Source organism: Myotis lucifugus, unplaced genomic scaffold (genome assembly GCF_000147115.1).
Source record: "Myotis lucifugus unplaced genomic scaffold, Myoluc2.0 scaffold_836, whole genome shotgun sequence".
Taxonomy (NCBI): domain Eukaryota; kingdom Metazoa; phylum Chordata; class Mammalia; order Chiroptera; family Vespertilionidae; genus Myotis; species Myotis lucifugus.
Genome location: NW_005871884.1, coordinates 16,881 through 40,931, shown reverse-complemented (window position 1 = coordinate 40,931; position 24,051 = coordinate 16,881). Strand labels below are relative to the sequence as shown.

The window sequence follows — 24,051 nt, the reverse complement described above, 5'->3', positions numbered from 1 at the left end:
ACAGTCAACTAACACATATTTTGCATGTTTATCGTATTATATACTGTATTCTTACAATACAGTAAGCGGCGCCGGTGGGGAGGGGAGCAGAGGTGGAAGATGTTATTCTACTTATGTGCTCAGCATGAACAGCTCTGGCACCGACACAGGCATCAAGCTAGGATGAACTAGGACTGTACATCTGCTTTGGCCCTGATTGATATGAGCAACACCACCCATCAGATGTCTCCTTGCCAATGGCAGGGGGTGGGGAGGGATGTTATTAAGAAAATCATTAGGAACAGAAAATACTGTAATACTGCACATATTTATTGGAGAAAAAAACCCACGTAGATCTTTGCAGTTGAAACCCGTGCTGTTCAAGGGTGAACTGTACTACGTAGCTTTTCATAAACGCCAAGGAAAGACACAGCCACTTTGAATATGCTTGCTGTAACTCCTACAGCGCGAGAAGTGGCTCCTGGGCGCGAACATGTAACCACGGGGGAGGATGTAGGCAGCGCCTGGACATGAGATGCTGAGGAGGAAGCTGGTGGGTTTCACTCTGCTCCTGTTCGGTTGAGCCCCGTGGGAGGATGGCCTCCAGCTCTGGTTCTTTAATAAGCTTTAGATCGCATTTTAGCGCTCACAATGACGTGGGAATTGGAGCTGGGTCAGCTCCAATCCACAAATTGCAAATAAGTTGCCAAGGGAAATCCCTTTCCCTTCGGTTCTGCCCCAAATCTACATTTCTTCTATTTAGAACCAGGAGACTCAGGCAGAGTTTATTTTTAATGAAGGGGGTCACGGGCTCCCAGGCCTTTCCTCAGTAAGATTCTCTGTGTCCATGAGAGAAGCGGGGGGGGGGGGGGGGGGGCGGGGGGTGCATTTCCCTCTGAAGGGACAGAAAGATCGAGCCTGGTGACTTCAGTCCCTACCATACACAAGCAAACAAGAGCTCCTCTAGCATGAGCTAGACAGTCAGAGTCACACCCCAGGTTCCCTTGTGACCTGAGGCAAGTCCTTTAACCTCCTCATGCAATAAAATGCAGATAAGAATATCAGATTCACTTGCCTCAAAACCAACTGGAAGAGCAAGTAAAGGGCCTCATGAAGGAAGAGATGATGAAGAATCGGTACACACCGCTTGTATAGCTTTCAAAGAGAGGGCAGATAGATAGTGCCTTCTCACCTCTTGACTCACCTTTTTTTTTTTTTACCTCCATGGCCCCTGATTGAGACCCTCAAAGCCTCATGTCTGAGTTCCAGCCACAACCAGCTGGTATGACCACTCTGACTCTCATCTCCTCCACTCTAAGCCACCCCACTCACCACTGTATACATTAATCAGGACCCTGTTGGTGGCAAGTGGCAGGAAACTAACTGAAACTAGCTAATGACTGACGAGCTCTGAAATAGGTGCGACTTCAGGCTCAGCTGGATCCAGGTGCTCAGGTGATGTCCTCAGGTGTCTCTCTCAGCCCTTGGCTCTGCTTTCCTCTGTGCTGGTTTAAACCTCAGACACACTCTTTCCCTGCAGCATCAGGATAGAGTCAGCAGCCTCAGGCTGACATCTCACTGATTTAACAATCAAAGAAGAAAGATAACAGCTCCGGCAAAAGTCCCGGACTGTATCGGTGACTGTGAAACGCTTCCTAAGACGCATGCCCATCTATCCCTGGACCTAGGCATTGAAGTAAGGTCACTGTGCCACACCAGCCCACTGGTGGTTCTCAGGAAATTGAACTGCTCCTATCGGAGGAGGAGAGATCAAAGGTTAAAGGCAAAAACAAGTGGTGCCAAACACATCTGGCCAGACCCGCTGATGTAAACTCAGGTTTCACTATGCTCAGAGGCACAGAGGGTCTGGCTCATAGTGCTCTTATCACCCCATAACATGGGTCCCCCCTCAAACACCTGGCTGTCGAGGCCCACCCTGCTCATCCTACCTTATTTTCTAAACTCTCTTCTGATTCATCTTGCCTCCTGTTAGTATAACATTTATAATCCTTCCTGCATGCCTTTGCTTGTGATGTTACCCCGCTGGAATGCCATTGCTCAACTCCTCGCATAGATAAATCTTGCCCATTTCTCAAGGCCTAGTCCGAATTCCACGTAGTCTCTGAATGACTTCAGGGAATATGATCTCTTTCCTCTCTTAACTCCTGTTTCCCTTGTGATCAGCCTCAGTTTAGTATTTGACGGTGTTTGAGGTCCCTGACTTCGTGGAGCAGTAGACAAGTAAATTGTCAATTACCAGCGAGAAGCTCGCTGGAGGACACAGGTGCATTGCCAAGCGGAGAAGGTGCTGTTGAAGTTAATGGCTCATTATATGAGAACCTTGTCTCTCACTATAATCTTCTAGGGAGTGGAGAACATCAGTTGGACAGGCCTCTCTTTTATCTTCCTTGGTGGCCAGCATAGCGCTTGGGATCACAGTACGTACTCGGCAATGATTGCTCATGGATCGTGAGCACAGGACAAATGCCTGCAGAGAAATGGGACAAGGCAGAGGCATAACTAGTAAAAGCTGAACTTGTGAGCTTGCAAGGCCAGCCCTCCCCGGCACAACAGTTAGCAGTCGCTCTGTGCACAGAACAATGGCCAAGCCTTGGGGAGCTTGAGGCCTCTCCTCCCCCAGCGGGTACCAGTTTTGTGTCCCCACAACTTTATGCTTCTCAGCCAGCAGCCCTTGGCCTCAGTGATACCACCACTCTCCAACCGGGAGTGAGACCTGGTGGGCTTAGGTCTAGATGAAATACAGCACTGGCCACATTGCCTTAATCTTAGCCCAGGAAAAGGGTCCTTTCCTCTCACTATGGTGTTTCACTGGGAACACCATCTCTAACTGTCCTCCACTGTGTCTGCATGTGGCTATTTACATTGAGACACAAATTAATTAGAGTTGAATAAAATTAAAACTGAGTTCCTCAGCCACACTAGCCATATTTCAAGTACCCAATTAGCCCATGCAGCTAGTGGCTACGATATCAGACAGCGATAGACTACTTTCATCATTGCAGGAAATTCTATTGGACCGTGCTATTCCTGAGCAATGGTTATCAACCATTTTTACACCCCATACAACTGACCAAATATGACTTTTCCTTGTGACCAAATTTTAATACACACACACACACACACACACAAAGTAAAAATACTATAATGATCTATATATATAAAAGGGCTAATAAGCAAATTGTCCCCTTGGGAGTTTGGTAGTTAGACCAGGAGGGCGAGAGTTCAATTGCTTGCTAGGACATGCGCTGACCAACAACCAGCAGTCAGAATGAAGGAAGGCCCGGCCAGCAGCCAGAAGGCACTGATCAGCCCTGATCGCCAGCCAGGCCGAGGGACCCTGCCCATGCACAAATTTCGTGCACCGGGCCTCTAGTCTATATAATAAAAGCCTAAGCGACCATTACAGTGGAATGACCAGAACAACCAGTTGCTATGATGCGCACTGACCACCAGGGGGCAGACGCTTAATGCAGGAGCTGCCCCTGGGTGGTCAGTGCACTCCCACAGGGGGAGCACTGCTCAGCCAGAAGCCGGGCTCACGGCTGGCAAGCACAGCAGTGGTGGCGGGAGCCTCTCCCACCTCCACAGCAGCATTAAGGAGCAGCGAGCAGGTGGGCGGTAAGGAGTGAGGGGTCCCAGACTGTGAGAGGGTGCAGGCTGGGCTGAGGGATTCCCACACCCCACCCCCGTGCACAAATTTCATGCACCGGGCCTCTAGTCTATAATAGTCACAACAAATGGCCAGAGGTCATGGTCAATCATACAGGCTGTGGCATGGAAGAGACAGGCTGTGGGTTATGTATCATTCCAAAAATGTTCCCCTGCCTCTCATTCAAGAAAGTGCAATGATAATAATCATGATGATAATAATAATAACAGCAGTAGCAGCAACAATAAAGTGAACATTTATCAGTACTTAACCATGTGCCAGGCACAATGCTAAACCTTTTACAAATATTTCAGTGAATGCTCACAGTAACTCTATAATATGGGTATTATTTATCTCACGTAGCAGGTACTGTGTCTCATGTCACATCAGGTGACCCATTTCTAACTTCAGCCACAGCTGCATGGAGACTTCTATACAAGCTCATTCTTTGCCCTGAGGAAATTAGTGCCCTGGGGCACTCCTCACACAAGGAGGGACAAATGTCTCAGGCACCTACCTTGAGAGGATAATTCGGGAATATATTTTATATGGTTTTTCAGAAGGTCTCTGGAGGGATTGAGCCTCAATTATTCAGAATAGTAACCAGCCCAATAATTCACCATATTGGTCTTTCCTCTTCATCTGTATCATTTTCTTTCTTCCTACATCTCCGCCTTCTGGGATCACCCTCACCCCCAGCCCCAAGTCTTTGACTTGGGCTCTGCGTTGGGGGAGACTCAAGCTAATTCAAGCCCATTTTACAACTGAAGAATCTGAGATTTAAACAGGCCTTTTCCCAATTTTCCATTGATACTAAGTGGGAGATAAAGGATATGTACCTAGCTGTGTCTTAATTCTAAAGACTTAACTCTTAACTACTATCTTATAGTAAATGTGAATGCAAGCAGGGAAGAGGGAGGCTATAGGAAAAGTTTTGAAGCTGTACTTATTTATAGACTAGAGGCCTGGTGCACAAAATTGTGCACAGGTAGGGTTCCTAGGCCTGGCCAGCGATCAGGGCTGGTTGGGGCCTTCCAGCTGCTGGCCAGGGCCTTTCTTCCCTGGGTGCCGGCTGCCTGCCAGGACCTTCCTTCATTCCATGCCGCCCCCTGGTGGTCAGCGCATGTCATAGCGAGCAATGGAACTCCCAGTCTAACTCCCAAGGGGACACTTTGCATATTAGCCTTTTGTATACTAGCATATAGATAAGCAGATTGTTTGTTAAAACTTCAAACCTCTGAATCGCTTCTCTGAAATGAACAAATCAGTGAACTCCTTGTAAATATTTACCTTTTGTTCACTGTAGTCACCTGGTACCTTACACAGAACACATTACCTGGTATCGAGGAAACAGTCCAAAGAAAATCAAGAAGGGTGATTTTAGCCCAGCTGGTGTGGCTCAGTGGTTGAGCCTCAACCTACAAACCAGGAGGTCATGGTTCGATTCCTGGTCAGGGCACATGCCTGGGTTTTGGACTCGATCCCAATAGGGGTCGTGCAGGAGGCAGCCAAGTGATGATTCTCTCTCATCATTGATGTTTCTCTCTCTCCCTCTCCCTTCCTCTCTGAAATCAATAACAAATATTTAAAAGAAGGGTAATTTTAACATGGATGGTCTAGAATTATTTTTCCTTCAGGACTTTGGGAAAGGAAAGTTTCTTCCCTTTCCAACAACTGTTCCAACACCTGCTCTGTCATCTCAGAGCTCAGGGACCCTCCAGGGTCAGAAGCGGGGTCTGAGTGGCAATGGGGGATTCCATTTGAGAAAAGGATCAGGAAGAATCTCGAGACAAAGGCCCTGCCAATGCAGCTTTAAGGTCTTACCCTGAGCCTCTCTGGGAATAGATAAGAATGACGCTCATTTCCTTCCCCCACCCCCATCCCATTTCCTGTCCCAGCACTGTGCAGTATCCCACTCCAGCCTGTCACCCAGAATCCCAGCTCAGATACCACTGCACACGCATACCACACTCAGGAGGAAAAGCTTACTGTTCAGAGTGTGCGAGAAGGCAAACGGGCACTCGGAAAAAGGGTCAGAATGAGGTCATGGTCCATCACAACAAATGGCCAGAGGTCATGGTCAATCACACAGGCTGTGGCACGTCTCATCATCAGAAATGACAGCTCCCACCTGCAGAGTATCTTGGTTTACTTAGCAGTTCTCAGGGTTTCAGGAAGTCTTGAGGATCCCTGAGATCCTTTTTGGGGGGGCGGGGTGAGAGGGGGTCCTGCTAGATCACTTTTTTTATAATTTACTATGTTATTTACCTTTTCTACTCTCATGTTCTTATGAGTGTACAGTGGAGCTTTTGGAGGTTAAATGATATTGATGTCACAACAGATGAATGCAAATGCACATATGAGAATCCGGCAGCCTTCCGGTAAGCCAATCATTAAAAAGATTTGCAAAAATCGAAAACAGTACCACTCTTCTCACTATCTTTTTTTGTTTGAGAAAATATATTTATGTTTCATAAAAATATGTTAGTTATGTTAACATGTAATGGGTTTGTTGTAGTTATTTTCAGTGAATTTAAAAATGCATATTTTTTAAAATGTTAGTTTTCATGTCTAATATGGTAAGTAGCAATAGATACGTCCCACATGAACCAACATCTTAATAATTTGTGGGGATTTTCAATAATCTTAAACGTGGGAAAAGGTCCTTAGATCATAAAGTTTGAGAACAGCTGCCTTGGAGACAGTTTTCTAGTTCCACCCCCTATTTTGCAGATGGGAAATAGCATAGCTATGTAGTGACAGAGCAGTAAGAGAAGACGACTCGAGAGGGCAAGACAGAAACGTTTTAGGTTGTCACCTTGGATGCTGTTCAAGTGTTTTCTAGGAAAACATTCCTGAATACAATTCCACAGTTAAATAGCATGTTAAGAGAAAATTTTCCACAGGAGTAAAATCTTGACTCTCCTACAGGTGTAAAATGAACACATGTCAATGATTTTATTTAACTCACTATTAATAAGGAAACCAGGCAGATGTCATAACTGGTTCAAGTCAAAAGTCTAAAATCAGACACATTTTTACATCAGGAGCAGTGGAATGAACTTGCAAAGGGATGCAACACTGGCTTCTTTCACAAAAGGGGAGAGAAGGCATGGAACCTCCATTAGACAGAACTTAATTGCATGGCTAAAGCAAGAAATACTTCATGCCCCCGGCCAGCAAGGCTCAATGGTTGAGTGTCGACCTATGAGTCAGAGGTCACAGTTCGAGTCCCCATCAGGGGACACGCCTGGGTTGTGGGCTCCATCCCCAGTGGGGGGTGTGCAGGAGGCAGGCATCAATGATTCTTTCTCATCATTGATGTTTCTATCTCTCTCTCCCTCTCCCTTCCTCTCTGAAATCAAGAAAAATATTAAATACACACACACACACACACACACGAACTACTCCACACTGTATCAGTTATCTACAACTCACAGATTTATAAAGTCACTCAAAGGCAAGGAAAGGCGCAGAGCCCCCATGGAATCGGGATCAGGTAACTTGGAAGAGTGTGCTCTGAGCAATGCATAGCTTCCCCTTAAAGCACAGGTTTTTCTCTACAATTGAGATTCCCTTAGGTGGCAGGCACCAAGCTAAGCTAAGTGAATCAGAAAAACAGGAACTCAACTCTCAAGGATCTTACAATCCAGTCTATTACTATATGCTATAGACAGGATGTTTGTTTCCCAATAATAGTCATATGTCAAAATCCTACCCCTCAATTTGATAGTGTTTAGAGGTAGAGACTTTGGGAGTTGATTAGATCATGAGGATGGGGCCCTCATGAATGGGATTAGTGCCCTTATAAAAGAGACCCCAAATAAATTCTTCATCTCTTCCATCATGTGAGGACACAGCAAAATGACAGTCATTTATGGACTAGGAAGTAGCCCCTCACTAGACACCAAATCTGCTGGTGCCTTGATTTTGGACTTCCCAGCCTCCAGAACTGTGAGAAATAAATTTCTGCTGCTTGTAATTCACCCAGTCTATGGTACTCTAAAAGAGCAGCCCAAATAGACTAAGATACCAAATAACCCATGACTAAAGTTGGAGTGTACCCCTTTTCTCATACATAGATGAGGTATTTCTCAGGGTTCATCTCTATCTTTTGGGTAATAAAAGCTACCATCTATTTAATGCCTAGTATGTTTCAGGTTCTTGACATCCTCCCTAAAGCCCCATCCTATAGCAAATGTTACCTCCTCATTTTGCAGATGAGGAAAGAGAAGCTGGAGAAGTTAAGTCCCAGACATACCCAAGCTCTCAATCAGTAGGACTCTGGGTTCATACCCTCATGTAACTGGGCCCACGTTCACGCTTCCCCTAGTTCAATGCTGATCCAGCAGAGCTTCTCGGGCAAAGCATGCATTTTGCAGTCAATATTCACACCAGAAAGAGCATTCACTATGTTGACCCTTGAGAATCATGAGTTTTAATTAGCCCCGAACTCAGTCCAAAATTTTTTAACCACTCTCTGCTCAATAATAGATATAGTAGGACTGCCAAGAGATGTTTTGGTTCCTTCATCTTTCTTGAGCAGGAGTTGGCAAATCACAGGCCATTGGCCAAATCCAACTGGTTTTGCATAGCCTACGAGCTGGAAATGAATTTTATATTTTTAAAGGGGGGGGGAGACAAATTATATTTTGTGACCTGTGAAAATTATATGCAATTCAAATTTCAGGGTCCATATGTGAAGTTTCTTCGACTACAGCCATACCTGTTCGTTTTGTATTTCCTGAGCCTGATTTCAAGCTACAAGGGCAGAGGTGAGAAGTTGTGACAGAAACTGTGTGGCTTGCAAGAATGAAAATATCTATTATTACCAAAAAATAATTGCCAACTCCTGGCTTAGAGTGACTTTCTACGTGAATGTTAAGAATAATTTCTCAGGAGCCCCAGAACAAGTCGTTCTGAAGGACTTCGGGATGGCACGACCTAAATGTGTCAGGTTTCAGAATTACTTGGGGGAAATTCTGTGATTGCAGGAGTCTCGGTAAAAAGGCAAAACCCACTAGAGGTTTGAAATCCTCCTCTGAGCACCACTTTGGGCAGGTTCTCCCCTGGGCTTCCCATTGTTGGCACCTCTGTCACCCTGTGGCTGTTCTGGTTTATGTCCTGTGGAAGCTCCGCTTGCCTTTACCATTAATTACAATAATTAAAATTAAGTGGTGCCTCCTGTGTGGGAATTTTCCAGTCCCTGACAGGAAGAAGCTTCCAACTAACTCTTCTTTCTCAAGAGCACCCTCTGCTGGTCACTTCCCAGAAGGCACCACCTCAGCGTGTTTACATCTGCAGGAAGACGCCAAAGGCGATTTTGATATAGAGCCAAGTATTATCTCCATGCCTGGTCAAGTTTTTCAAAGTGGATTATCAGCATCTGAAGATACAGAACTTCTTCCTTGTCTAAGTTGGTGAGAGAACAAAACTCCCTTTGAGTGCAAACTAACAATCTTCCTTAGTCAGGCTGGAGAGGTCTGGGGCACAAAGCCTTGTTGAATGCTAGCTGGCCAAACCACCTGTTAGTAAGGCAAAACTGAACGTATTGCCTACCACCGTAAGGAAGTCTGAGTCTCTATAAGGGAAGGGCAAGGTGTGATTTAGCAAGAGTCTGAGGTCTGGTTTACAGCAGATCTTTTCATGTTGGGAGAGGGATTAGGATTGCGTAAGGATCATGATGTAGCTGTTTAGGGTTGGTGGACACAAGTAAGCCAAGTCTAGGAATGTCAGCTGTCCACTGATAACTTGATGAGACTTTCCAGAAATTTCTACAATGAAACAAAGATTTGCAAGTCTGCTTTTCCAGGGTAAGAGTCTCTGAACAAGTGAAGTTATTCTAATGAGGGTGGTGGAATAGTCTGGATATGTTCATGTAGACAGTAAACTGTGGGGGTGAGGAGATAGAGGGTTTTTGATTCTCAGCTTCTTAAAAATGGTTACTGTGGTCCAAGAGGCTCAGTATGGATGGGATGTGGGCATAGCTAATGCCCTAGAGCAGTGATGGCGAACCTATGACATGCGAACTCATGTTTTTGGTTGATTTTTCTTTGTTAAATGGCATTTAAATATATAAAATAAATATCAAAAATATAAGTCTTTGTTTTACTATGGTTGCAAATATCAAAAAATTTCTATATGTGACACGGCACCAGAGTTAAGTTAGGGTTTTTCAAAATGCTGACACGCCGAGCTCAAAAGGTTCGCCATCACTGCGCTAGAGACTGAGACGAAATGTTGGGCCTGTTCTGGGCTTCCAGATTTGTAGGAGTGAATGGAACTGTGTCTACAACTTTCATGTTTGGGTGTGTGGACTCTGTGGCTACAAGGTAGCCTGTGAAGGAACCAGAATATGTCACCCCAAATTTGTTTGCCTCTTTTGTTGTAGGCTGCGGGAAAGGCACCAGGTGTCTGCCCTGTGGGGTCAGACCAAACCTGGGTTCAGCAACCTTGGTACTTGGGTTCTGGCTAAGAAAGAATTCAAAGCAAGACCCAAACTGTAATAGAACATTTATTGGGTAAGTTACAGAGGTAGAAAAAGTAATTTCTAAAAGAAGTGGGCTTAGCAAACAAGTTCTAGAGGTAAAGGAAGGGCCCTTAGAGATTGGGAGTGAGGAAGCTAATGGTAACATTTGGGGGGAGGGGCCGTGCTCCCAGAAGGGAGAGGACACTGGTCCTCCATCCTAAGGGTTTTAAGGGCAGAGATTTTAGGGGAGGCCCCAGCGAAAGATCTTAACAGAATATTCAGCAGTTTTCCAGGTGTGTCCTTACAGGGTTGTGGTCTCCACTGGTTGATTGGCAGGCACCAGGGTAGGAGGTCATTATTCAATGCAGCTGGTCATGATGTCAGCCATGGCTGATTGTTGCTTATCTGGGCCTAGAGCTGAAATACGACAGAGGCCTAGATGTTACCTCTAGGGAGGAAAAGTCAGGGGGTCCAAACTGCCTGACAGCCACATGCTAGGCCCCTAGCAGCTAGGGGAAGAAAAGTCGCCCTGGGGGCGAGGTCCCACCCTACAATTGATTGTCCATTGTTACCCACTGGGGGCTTTCCTGGGGATGACCTTCTGTACCTGGCCCATCATCCTTGCTCTGCTCAGGTCTGTCTAACTGCCTATAGCACTTTGGCATGAAAATTATCTTGAGCTGAAGGCAATTAAGAAGCAATAAATGCAGAAAAAGCTTCCCCTTTTCTGCTTAAAGCAGTGGTTCTCAACCTTGGCTGTGCATTAGAATCACCTGGGAATCTTTTTAAAATCCTGATTTCTGGGCCTCATCCTCCGGAAATTCTGTGTCTTTGTTACTAATGTTGTGGCCCCACCCCATAACAAAGACACAGAATTTCCGGAGAATGAGGCCCAGAAATCAGGATTTTAAAAAGATTTCCAGGTGATTCTAATGTGCAGTCAGGGTTGAGAACCACTGGCTTAAAGGCAAGAAATAAATTTCCGTTGATTGGAGACAGACTCTTATCAGCCGAGAGAGGGCACCAGGGGCTTCTGCCAAACCTTGCTAAACTAACCCTTATCTTCCTAGTTAAGGAAGATGACGAAGGCCTAGCCCTAGTTGGAGGACCCTGGCCCAGACCTTTTTGTTTTCTTAATTCTATTGCACTTCACAGTGTTGCATTTTTTACAAATTGAAGGCGGGATGTGCCACCAGCAAAAAGATTATGACTCACTTTTTTGCAATATTCACTTTACCACAGTGGTCTGGAACCAAACCCGCAATCTCTCTGAAGCATGCCTGCAAAAGCGTTCTGCTCTGGTCACTTCTTTAAGTCTTCCTTCTCTGGTGAAGATGCCATGTTCATGTAAAAATTCTATAAAATGTCTCTTCTTAGTCTGCCTTTGTCAGTTTAATTTTCAGACCTAGCCTGGAACCCCACAGGCGTCAAGAGAAATGTTTTCCTCGCCTACACCTAACAGGGAAAGGGTTGATCTCCGTAGACTACAATGGTGCTAGTTTGACTTGAGTATCTGCATTGGCTTTGAGGGGACCAAGGGGAGTAAGAATGGAGATGCACAGAGGACAGTGCCCAGGGTAGACGTCAGGGATTCAAGGCATGATGGGAACTCACCAATCTAAGAAAGGAGGGGCAGCCAGGAGGCTTCTCAGGCCCAGATGCCCGAAAACCTCCCAGGGTGTTCTGGGGATGGCAAGTGATTCTGTGTGGCTGGAATCCAGTGTGTTTGGGGAACAACATAGGAAATGAAGTTTGAGGCCAGGTGCTCAAGGGCCTTGCTTGCAAAGGTGTTGAACTTGATCCAGGACGTCTTAGCCCCTGAAAAAGTTTAGTAGCAAAATACTAAATGTGATTTTTAAAAAAAATATATATTTTATTGATTTTTTACAGAGAGGAAGGGAGAGAGATAGAGAGCCAGAAACATCGATGAGAGAGAAACATCGACCAGCTGCCTCCTGCACATCTCCCACCGGGGATGTGCCCGCAACCCAGGTACATGCCCTTGACCGGAATCGAACCCTGGACCTTTCAGTCCGCAGGCCAACGCTCTATCCACTGAGCCAAACCGGTTTCGGCCTAAATGTGATTTGACTTGTTATCTAGCATTCCGCTCCAGCTGCAGAGCGGTGAGTGGGTGGGTGCAAAAAAAGGACTAACGAGCCGGGAAGCTATTGCTGGGATAATAGACGGAGAGACCTTCCCCGAGAGCGTGTCTTAGAGGACGGAAAGGGGGAACGATCTACGGTGAAGAGTAGAACCACTGTCCCTTAGGGACTCACTGACGCTGGGGATGAGGACGCGGATTTCTGGCTTGGATGATACAGTAGGTGTTTAATTAGCTGAGATGGGAAATGCAAGAGAACAAGTGGGTTTATTGTGGAAATAAGCCACCCTGAAATATGCCCCTTTGGCAAAAGCTTTCTTTTGAGAAACAGCAGACACAGGAGAAGCTCTGAAAATAGAAGTTGCCCTTTTGTAAGGGAAATTGACATTTATAGAGGAAATCCCCCTCTCTGTACCTGGCAGAGAAGGGTGACTAAATCTCTAGAGACTCTTCATTTAAGGCACCGAATTAAGTCTGCATAACAAACCTGACTCTCATTCATCTTTTCCTGGCCATCTCCCAGAGACTGCTAGTCCCTGCACCATTGTTTGGTGGTTTTCAGAGGGTTTTTTGTTTGTTTGTTTTTTTGTTTGTTTGTTTGTTTGTTTGTTTTTAGCTAAAGATAGTATTTCAGCCTGAATTCTAAGCTTCCTCTTGGAGAGGCACTGATTTTTTACCCTGGATGCCTTCCATGTATACATGAGCGATGCATATTAATAAACTATTTGCTTTTCTCTTGTTTATCTGTCTTTTGTCTTCTTTTTAAAAATATATTTCTTTATTAATTTCAGAAAGGAAGAGAGAGAGAGAGAGAGTTAGAAACATCAGTGATGAGAGAGACTATGCCTCCTGCACACCCCACAATGGGGATCAGGCCCACAACCGGGCATGTGCCCTGACTGAGAATCGAACTGTGACCTCCTGGTTCATAGGTCGACGCTCAACCACTGAGCCATGCCAGCCAGGCTGTCTTTTATCTTTTATCTAATAGGGGCCCCAGCTGAGAATTTAGGAGGGTAGAGGGAAAATTTTGTATTCCTCTCTTCAAAGGTGGTATGTTTAAATTTGGACACATAGGCTATGAAGTAGAGGGTGAGGCCAGCCCAGGAATGGCAGAATCAGAGCTTCTCAGAGAGAGGGGGATTGGACAGACAGATGTAGGCTTCCCTGACAGGTAGACTGCTGAAGCCATGAAATACAGGCATACTTCCTACATCCTGTCAGCTTGATTCCAGACCACCGCAATAAGGCGGATCATAGTCTTTTTGCTAGGAGAGGGGCTTTGCCTTCAAAATGCGACTTCTGTGAAGAGCAATAAAGTGAAGTGCAATAAAATGAGGTGTGTTTACAGCTGAAGTCAGCAAATGACAGAGGGAAAAGCAAAGATGATGAAACAGCGACACTTATGCTGCACTATCAGTGGCTGAGCAAAGTGAGATGCCTCCCAAGTTCCTACACGTCTCCCTCCAGGGACAGAGGTTCTTGTCAGAGGACCAGAAAGCATCTGAGAGCAGGTATGGACACCTGGGGCCTGGGGCCACCTGTCCCATAGGCCGGGCCATGGACAACAGAGGACTATGCTCAGAAAAAAGGAGGGAAAGAACTCCCCCACTTCACAGGACAGAAGCAGGAGGACAGAGAAGGTAATTAGTTTTTATGGAACAGAGGATTTGACCTATTTCTTCCTCTGAATTTAATCAACTCAATGCCTGAAAGGTTGGGAAACAATAGAAGCGGGAAGGAAATTGTTCCGAAGGAAGGCTGCCTCTGTGGAGATGCAGCTGTGTGCCTGGAGGGTGCTCAGGTCCCTATGGTTGAACAGTGGGTGGTCCTGAAGGAGGGCGGGGCTGAGCCAAAGCCGAGGAAAGGGTCTGCGCTGGGAACTCTTCTGTGTGCCCGAGGTCAGCTCCTGGGACCCCCCAGAGTTCTCTGGCAGCTGTTCTCAGTCTTGAGCACATCCCCTGGGGGGCTTGTTGAAACACAGATTGCTGGCCCCACCCTCGGAGTCTTAGATTCAGTGAGTCTGGGATGGAGCTGGAGAAGGTTCATTTCTATAAGTTCCCGCGTGCTGCTGGTGCTGCTGGTGCTGCTGGTCCAGGGATCACCCTTTGAGAACGTCTGGTCTATGAGATCCCCAAGATGACTGCGGAAAGCCCACAGATGAATATTATTCTTTGTAACAACCATGTGTATATTTGCATGTGTATAGAGCATTATGCTAAGCGAAATAAGCCAGTCGGAGAAAGATAAATATCACATGATCTCAGTCATATGTGGGATATAATGAACAACATAAACTGATGAACAAAAATAGATCCAGAGACAAAGAAACACTGAACAGACCGTCCAACCTCAGAGAGAAGGCAGGGGAGGTGGGGGGGGGGTGGTAAGAGATCAACCAAAACACTTGTATGCATGCATATTAGCATAACCAATGGACATGGACATTGGGGGCTCCGGGGTTGGACCTGGCAGGGTGGGGATTTCCCTTGGGCGGGGGGGGGGGGGGGGCGTGGAAAGAAGATATATGTAATACTTAAAACAATTTTTAAAAAAGTACCACTTGCATATCAAATTCATGAGTTTAAGAATATTCTTGTTTAGGATAAGGCAAAAGTGGTTGTATAAGTAAAAAATGAGTCAATTTAAGTAAAAATATATTTTAAAAGTAGTCTAAGCAAAATTTGAAATAGGAAAATCAGAAAGTGGTATGCAAATGACTAATAGTAACTATGAGCATAAAAAGGAAATTTTACATTCACACTTACTATGTAGTTAGGGGTTGGTTGAATGAGAATTAACAGTGGGAAAGGCAGGGCCACTGCCCAGCCAGAATGTCCACAGTCAAGCAGCCAGTTTTGCAGTGAAGGTGACTACAGCAGAGTGTCCTCACGAGGGCAGTTAACTGAGTCCTGTTTTATAGATGAGGAAACTGAAGTTAAGAGATCAAGATCACGGTCAAATTCAGAGCAAAGCTATGACTAGAACCTATAGCATTGCAGAGACAAGAACAGCAGAAGGTGCCCAGGGCACTCACATGGAGAGCTGGACCCATTCCTCTAACTCAGTGGTTGGCAAACCGCAGCTTGTGAGCCACATGCGGCTCTTTTGCCCCTTGAGTGTGGCTCTTCCACAAAATACCTCGTGCGGGTGCGCACGTACAGTGCGATTGAAACTTCATGGCCCATGCACAGAAGTCGGTTTTCGGAAAGGAGATAGACGAAACAAGTATACAAGACGAGTATGGATGGGAGAGTAGGAAGGGGTCGACCTCAGCGAACGTACCTCAATCAGATTGAGGACGTTTTAGCAAAGGCCAGCTTAGGAGTACCCTAATTAAGTTAATAACAATGTACCTACCTATATAGTTTAAGTTTAAAAAATTTGGCTCTCAAAAGAAATTTCAATCGTTGTACTGTTGATATTTGGCTCTGTTGACTAATGAGTTTGCCAACCACTGGTCTAACTCTTAACCCTGTCCCCTTCCACCACCCAGAGGGGCCTCCTGTCCTAGGATGGCCCTGCACAGGCCCCCCTTCCCCACCTGTTGATGGCCCAGGCCCTCCACTGGATCATTGGCTCACATGCACATATGTATATACAATCCCTGCCTATAGATTTTTTATTGCATTTGTTTGAAAAATATTTCTTTTTTAAAAACCTATTTTTATTGATTTCAGAGAGGAAGAGAGAGATAGAAACATCTATGAGAGAGAATCATTGATAGGCTGCCTCCTGCATACCCCCAAACTGGGGATCGAGCTGACAACCCGGGCATGTGCCCTGACCAGGAATCAAATCGTGACCTCCTGATTCAGAGGTGGATGCGTAACCACCGAGCCATGCCAGCCGGGCTGACAAACAAAACACATCCGAGGGCCACATGTGGCCAGCAGTTTGCAACCTTTGATGCAGGCAGAAAGGGCTTAGTTCCTCAGTTTCACAGGCTGCAGCGGAGGATCAGTGCTGTGGTCCCATGGGCCCCAGAGGCCATGGAAATGGAGTTCCTGTCACTCGGATGGTGCAGGAGCGGTGAGATCTTTTCGAACAACTGAGGGCAGCACAGCAGAGTGAACCTGGATTCCGGCCAGTGGGCAGGAGGCGGGCACAGCAGTGACTTGTGCACCAGCAACCAAAGACTGTACAGAATGAGAAGGTCCCGGCGGATGCTGTTGCAGAAGACCCAGAAAAACCAAGCGATGCTTTGAAGAAGTGGAGGAACACTGTTTTAATTACACCGGCGGACTCCGGGAATAATTTCCAAATCAGAATGAAATAATACACAGAGGCTTTGCTTTTTATAACCTTCTGGGGTGATTGTCTTGCAGAGATGGTCCCACCCCCTTTCGTGGGCTTACAGGAAGCCCCCCCCCTCGATGATCTGTCCTGGGGCCAGCGATAACGACTCCCCCCCCCCCCAAGGGCAATGCATTGTTCACAGTTTTTATGGCCTGACATGCCTTGCAAGACCAGTTTCCTCCTTAATGCCAGTGGGGGTCCTGAGGACACCTGCCACCCACTCCTTGGCAGGAAGGAATCCCCCCCCAACTTAGGTGCAGGCCCTAGAAAAAGAGACCAACATGGGCTCCTCGTATTATAAATTGACTGTGATTTCGCTTCTCTCCTGCGTGGAAGGGAGGTTCAAAGCAGACATGAGATTCCCACTGTGCACGGCTGTATATCACTCTCCAGCAATGCTTGAGACGGACAGGCTGGGACCGACTGATTTCCCAGGGGCGCTATCAGAGAGGCCCATTCTCAGCAGCAGATCGACACTTGGCTTTTGAAAACCAAATTCCAAATGCTTCCTGACTGTAAGGAAAGAGCATGGAAACCGCAGCAGCTTTAAACATACACTCCCTGAGCCCTGAAAGCTAAAGCTGCCAGAAAGTTGGATTCACTGGGGAAATGACTCAGACCCTCATTAGCCATCTAAATGGTTTATTCCTACACAGTTGTTAGCGGGACCTAGGAAGTCAGGCCTCAGCTTCAGCAACGCCATCAGGGTGACGGCGGGATGGCAGCTGGGAAGGACAGGATGGGAGAGGCTGCATGTCCTGTTGTAACGCCCGTGCCCAGCCCTGACTATGAGCCACTAAATCCTCAGGAGGCTGCCGTGGCTCCCATTTGCCAAAGCTAAAGTAAGAATGACCCAGCAAACGGGAAAAATAAAGAGAAACAAGTGTTCAAGGGCTAATAAGTATAAAGAGCAAACATTTTTCTCTTTATTATTAAACCCCATGCAGTCGCACATTTACAATGCTTGTTAGGGAGCTTTGTAAAAGGAAACTATCATGCTTGCCCGAGCCTAGGAGAGAAACGGGGGCGGGCATCTCACTGAGGAATATGAAAATCTATGTTCATTAAGAGTTGCAATGGGAGAGCTGGGAAATGTGAGTCCTGACTGATAACAACTGTATTTCTCCCTTTCTTCCAAGGGCTCCTCCTCTCAACCTTAGAATTTATTTTTCTGTCATTGAAAAGTTATCCAAATGGCTATCCAGCTCTTCCAACAATGCTGAGTGATGAATGGGATGTAGGGAGGTGAACAGTGCACAGGGGTGACTCTCGATCACCCACAGCAGTGGCTGAAAAGAGACTAAAAGGTAATTTGCAACAGCTAATCCCTCTTGTACACATTATAATACTGTAGATAGTGTGCACAGCTCCCATTCACCATTGCCACTCACCTAACCACCACAGCAGCCTCCCAACTGGTCCCCTGATTCTTTACCAGCTACAGTCTCTTCTCCACAGAGTTCCCAGAAGGATCTGAAAACCCAAGTCACTGCTTGCCACTCCCTGTTTAAAACCTTCAATGACTTCCTGTTGCACTTAGAATAAAACCCAGACTTTTCACCATGACCTTTATGGCCCTGCTGACCTGTGTCAAAGATAAACAATGCTGGCCAATAGTTAAAGTGGGAAGAGCAGATTTTAATCAGTAATAACTACTGCAATGGAAAAAAGAAGCCATCGTGAGCTGAATTCAACCTGGATTTGTAGAGGTGAATGGATGTTTTTTTGTTTGTTTTTAAATCTGTTTTTATTGATTTTAGAACAAGAGGAAGGGAGAGGGAGAGAGAAATATCGATGAGAAAGAAATATCAACATTGATCGGCTGTCTCCTGTACACCCCTTGCTGGGAATTGAGCCTGGCATGTGCCCTGAGCCGGATTCGAACCAGTGACATCTTGGTGCATGGGTTGAGGCTCAATCACTGAACCACACCGGCCAGGCTGAATTGGTGTTTTTAAAGACAAATGAGGGAGTAGAGAGAGGAGGCAAACAAGGGCTTAGGACAGTAAGAGAAGGGAAAGATTACAAAGGGCTAGTATACATGCATTTAGGCCAGTTGTGTCTGCAGGCTAGCAACTCTAAAAGTTAGGATTCTGTCTTCCGAGAGGCAGGCCCTCTCCTCAGTGATGGCTAGAACACACAGTAACGTTTTCTTGACAGCCTTGAGTTTTTAGGCCAGCACTTTCAAAGGGGCTAGTTATCTTGGGATGCAGCCTTAAAACGATGCTAGCGGTTGTTTAAGTCTTTATAGACCAAGATTGAAACCAACTTGAGCGGAGGGTTCAGAGAAGCCTGGCTAGAGTTTGGTCATGAAGAGAATCTTTGTCACTGCACTTCCCCTACATCACTTCCCCTTCATCTGACATGCACCTGCCCACACACCTTGCTCTGATCTGCCTTCAGTTCCACCATATCGCACCCTTCCTGACAAAAAATGTTTCTACTTATGCTAGTTTCTCAGCCCTTTCTCTCCTCTGGACATCCAGTAACCGCTCATATTTATGACTCACTCTGAATGTCACCTCCTCTAAGAGGCCTCCTCTAATCAACCCATCTAAAGTAGGTCCCTTTTGCCCTAACTGGTTTGGCTCAGTGGATAGAGCATAGGCCTGCGGACTGAAAGGTCCCAGGTTCGATTTCAGTCAAGGGCATGTACCTTGGTTTCGGGCACATCCCCAGTAGGAGGTGTGCAGGAGGCAGCTGATCGATGTTTCTCTCCCATTTGTGTTTCTAATTCTCTATCCCTCTCCCTTCCTCTCTGTAAAAAATCAATAAAATATATATTTTTAAAAAATAAAGTAGGTCCCTTTTGCTCAGTGGTTAGAGTGTTGGCTTGAGGACTGAAAGGTCTCGGGTTCAATTCCCAGTCAAAGGTATGCACCTGAGGTGCAGGTTTGGTCCTTAGTAACCAATCAATGTCTCTCTCTCTTAAAAAAAAGAAAAGAAAAGTAGATCCCTTTCTGTTCTTCTCTATCTCTTTTGCCTTGTGGTTGTTGTTTCCCATCTCCCTATTTGGCCAAAAGCTCCATAAAGGTGAGGATCATGTCCGTCTTCATTAACATCATATCTCAAGTGTCTAGCCTGAGACACTTGAGCAAATATCTACTGATAAATGAATGTTCTCCATCCTTACCCACGTCTCACTTCCTCCAGAATTGACCCATTGTGAGCTACCCAGGGCTTTCCATATCATTTGAGCACAGGAGAGTCCTGTGAGACTTAGAAGCAGAAGGTAGAGAATTTGTGTTCCTGCATCAAAATAAAATTTTACTTAAAATGTTCCCATACTGTAGAGCCAGTACGGGATCAGGGCAAACCCGGGGGACTTCACTGTCACCTGCCTACCTTATACCTTGCAGGCCGAGCTCCAATTCTGTGGTGTACAGGGAGGAGCCCTGGGAAGTCTGGCCCCAAAGCAAAGCTTACATTTGGAGCCAACCCGCAGGACCATGCCTTTTCCAAGATGATCAAAGGCCCTTTGAGAAACCTGACTTCTCAGCACAATGGAGGTTCTGCAGTAGAAACCCCTGCCCGACCCCCAGCATCCTGGAGAAAGACCAGTTCTCAGAAATTTGAAAAAAGGGAAATGGCAAGTCTTTGTGGGAGTCTCAGACCATTAGCAAATCTGCCTGAGGGCAGATGAATGGATTAGAAAACTGTGGTACATCTACACAATGGAATACTACGCTGCTGTAAAAAGGAAGGAACTCCTACCATTTGCAACAGCATGGATGGAACTGGAGAGCATTATGCTAAGTGAAATAAGTCAGTCAGAGAAAGATAAATATCACATGCTCTCACTCATTTGTGGATTATAATGAACAACATAAACCAATGAACAAAAACAGATGTAGAGACAGAGAAGCATCGATCAGATGCTCAAAACTGGGAGGGAAAGCAGGGGAGGTGGGGGTGTGGGGGAAAGATCAACCAAAGGACTTGTATGCATGCATATAAGCATAAGTGATGGATGTGGACAACAGGGGGTGAGGGTGAGGGCAGGATTGGGGGGATGAGGGGACATTGGGGGGATAAGGACACATTTGTAATATCTTATTCAATAAAGGGAAAAAAAACTGTAAAAAAAAATCTGCCTGAGGGCTCACTTAGGTGTTGGGAAGAGGGAGAGGGAATCGGGATATTTTGGGGAGATCTGTAAACAGATTATCTAAATTTGACTATGTCGGTTAATCTATGAGATAATAATCTCTGCCTTTCAAACATTCAGTGATGGCTTTTCTATAATTCTTAGGGGAACCCTTCATAGAATTCTACCCCCAAATGTTGGTCTCCATTGCCCCACCCCTGACCCTGCCTCTCTAAACTCCTCTCTGCCTTTTGGGACACTGTGTACTCCTGGTTCTTTTTACCCTTCCAACCACTTTTTTCATGAAAGTCACCTTTCCGGGACTCTTCTTCCTACTCTGATTGAGTATGATCACTGGGTTCTCCTGAAATGCAGTTGTCAGCTCTCTACTTCCCATAGAGCTCATTCTACATGGAGGTTTCAACTACAACTTTATGCTGATGACCCCTCCAAAGGCATCTTTTGACTGGACCAGTCACTCAGGCTCATTCCTAAATTACAGGAGTGTTTACAGGTATAGAGGAGGAAATATAATTTTCCCTTTACCGTTCTGAGTTCTTGGCTGAGACCCCTGTAAGAAAAACTACTAAATGATTAACAAAAGAAAAACAGTTGATGAATGCATGCAGAGCACATCACGTGGGAGAAAAAGTGGAGGCTCAGAATTCAGCTTTTCTAGCATCTTCAACAAAGAATAATACCTTAGTAGAGAAATGACAGGACAAAGCAGTTTTTAAAAATTTCTTATTGTGGAAGAATACACAAAACATAACATAAAATTTAACATCTTAACCATTTTTTAAAAACCCTCACTCAAGAATATGTTTTTATTGATTTTAGAGAGGAAGGGAGAGAGAGAGAAACATCAATGTGAGAGAGAAACATTGATCTGTTGCCTCCCATACACACACTGACTGACTGGGGATCAAACCCATAATCTGGGTGTGGGCCCGACCTGGAATGGAACCTACGACCTTTCGGTGTATGGGACAATGCTCGAACCAACTGAGCCACACCATCCAGGGCTTAACCATTTTGTAAGTACAAAGTTTAGTGGTATTAAGTGCATTCACATTGTTGTGCAGCCATCACCACCATCCATCTCTCGAACTTCATCTTAAAGAATGGAAACTCTGTACCCATTAAACAATAACACCTCATTCTTCCCCTCACCCCAGCTCCCGGCAACCACCATTCCAATTTCTATCTCTATGAGTTTGACTGTTCTAGGTACCTCATATAAGTGGAATAATTTAGGGGAAAGCAGTTTTAGTCTTCCAGGGGCCACAAACTATGGGAAAGTAAATAAATGGGAGGAAACTAACGAAATGAGGTTTGTTTGCAGAATCCTCTATTAAGTCTCTGGGATGATAAGAGACTGTCTCTAATAAAATAAGAATTTATATCCTGCCTTTAGGCAAAAAAAAGGGGGACCTTTTTCTGGGTTTGTTGCTTCATTTTTATTGATTTCAGAGAGGAAGGGAGAGGGAGAGAGAGGTATAAACATCAGTGATGAGAGAGAATCATTGATTGGCTGCCTCCTGCATGCCCCCTACTAGGGATCAAGCCGGCAACCCAGGCATGTGCCCTTGACTGGAATTGAACCCGGGACCTTTCATTCCGCAGGCCAATGCTCTATCCACTGAGCCAAACCAGCTAGGGTGGGTTTATTGCTTCTTAATTGCCTTCAGCTCAAAATAAATTTTATGTCAAAGAGGCATATTTTGGGATGACATATTCTGATTTCCTTCATGGGCTACATCTACCATCCCCTGAAACTCAACAGGTGCTGAACTTGATTCTTCAGCTTCTCCATCTGGTCCATTTCTACCAGTGCTCCTGTTTCTATGCCTGCATCCACTGTTTCTTCAAATCTCTGATGTGACATTCCCAAGGTCACCTTGAAGCCATCATTTCCTTCTCATCCGTGCTGAGTCCCACCAGCATGCAGATCATTTCCTTTAACTCTCTCTGGAATCTGTCCTCATGTTAGGACTATTGTAGTTCTAAGTGGCAGAACCCTAACCCAATCTGGCTCAAGCACCAATAGGAATGCACTGGCTCACATATCTGAACAGCGGGATCTAGGCCCTAGGAAGACATTTTCAGGAATTACCTTTCTCCAACCCTTGGGTCTGTTTTCTCTGTGTTGTTTTCATTGTCAGGCAAGCTTTTCCCTGTAGGATCCAGTATGGGAGGTGAAGGCTTCATGCTCCCGGTATGACTAAGGAAACGCCTATTCCATTTCTACCATTAAAATTGAGCTCTACTGGCCTGCTTTTTACTTTTAATTTAAATCATGAAATTCCAAAACCTGACCTAAAAAAAAAACACCACAAAGAAGCAAGTCTTCATAATTAACAAAAAGAGTCTCAGAAAGAGATGAAGGAGATGTACTCTCTCCAGGAGGCTCCAAGGAAGAAGACCTGAAGCTTCTCTGCATTTATCACTTGTTTAAAAAGATCTGATTTAATAGAGCGTTAAATTAATAACATTCGTTAGAACATCAAGCTTGTTTTTCTGTTCAGTATAGAGACTTTGTGTATATTCTGAAGTGTTACCAACTTGTTCTGTTCACTGTCTTTGGAAGAATAATTTAAACAAAGGGGTCTAGTAAAACTGCCAGGACTTTAAAAAATGTTGCAGTTTGTGAAAATAACCTTCAAAGAACAACCTGTATTTCTGGTATCTCTGATTTGCTGTCTCGCTTGATAATGTGTTGGCCTGGTAATAATGCTGAAATGGTCACCTCTGCTTTTCTGAAACAATACAGTTAGTCTTTGTAGAGCAGATGGTCTCTGTTGCAACTATTCATTTCTGCCCTGTAGCACCAAAGCAGCCAGTTAGCAAGTGGGCATGGCTGTGTTCCTATCCCACTTTATTTATAGACACTGACATTTGAATTTCATATAATTTCCATGTGTCATGAAACACAGGGTGTCCCAAACATATTTATGCACTTTAACAACTGATAGATAGCTCACTGCCTTTATAATCATTCAAAATGTGTGTCTACATTTTGGGGGGAAACCCTATAGTCTCCTTTTGATTTTTCAACTATTTAAAAATATGCAAACTATTCTTATCTCTTGTTTGCACTGGTTGCTCCACCTGGAACTGTCTTTCCCCATTTATTCACGTGGCTAACTCCCTTACTTCCTTCACGTCTCCTCATTCCACCCTCTCAGTGAGCCTAACCCGACCATTCTGTTTAAAACTGCAGCCAGCATCATTCCGAATTGCCCCCACTCCTTATTCCTTTTATCTTATGATTTTCCCATAGGACTTTTCACCTTCTAAAATACTAAATAATTTACTTACTTATAATTACATTGTTTTTTTAAAAAAATATACTCGCCCAGCCGGGTGTAGCTCAGCGGTAGAGCGTCGACCTAGGAACCAAGAGGTCACCAGTTCGATTCCCGGTCAGGGCATATGCCCAG

General features: G+C 45.3%; 1 non-coding gene across 1 annotated transcript; it reads right to left on the bottom strand.

Annotated features, from left to right (window-relative positions):
* Positions 1 to 111: 111 nt before the first annotated feature.
* LOC111824040 lies at positions 112 to 248 on the bottom strand. The gene has a single exon (XR_002827147.1). It is a non-coding gene; the product is annotated as a small nucleolar RNA SNORA48 (small nucleolar RNA).
* Positions 249 to 24,051: the final 23,803 nt, after the last annotated feature.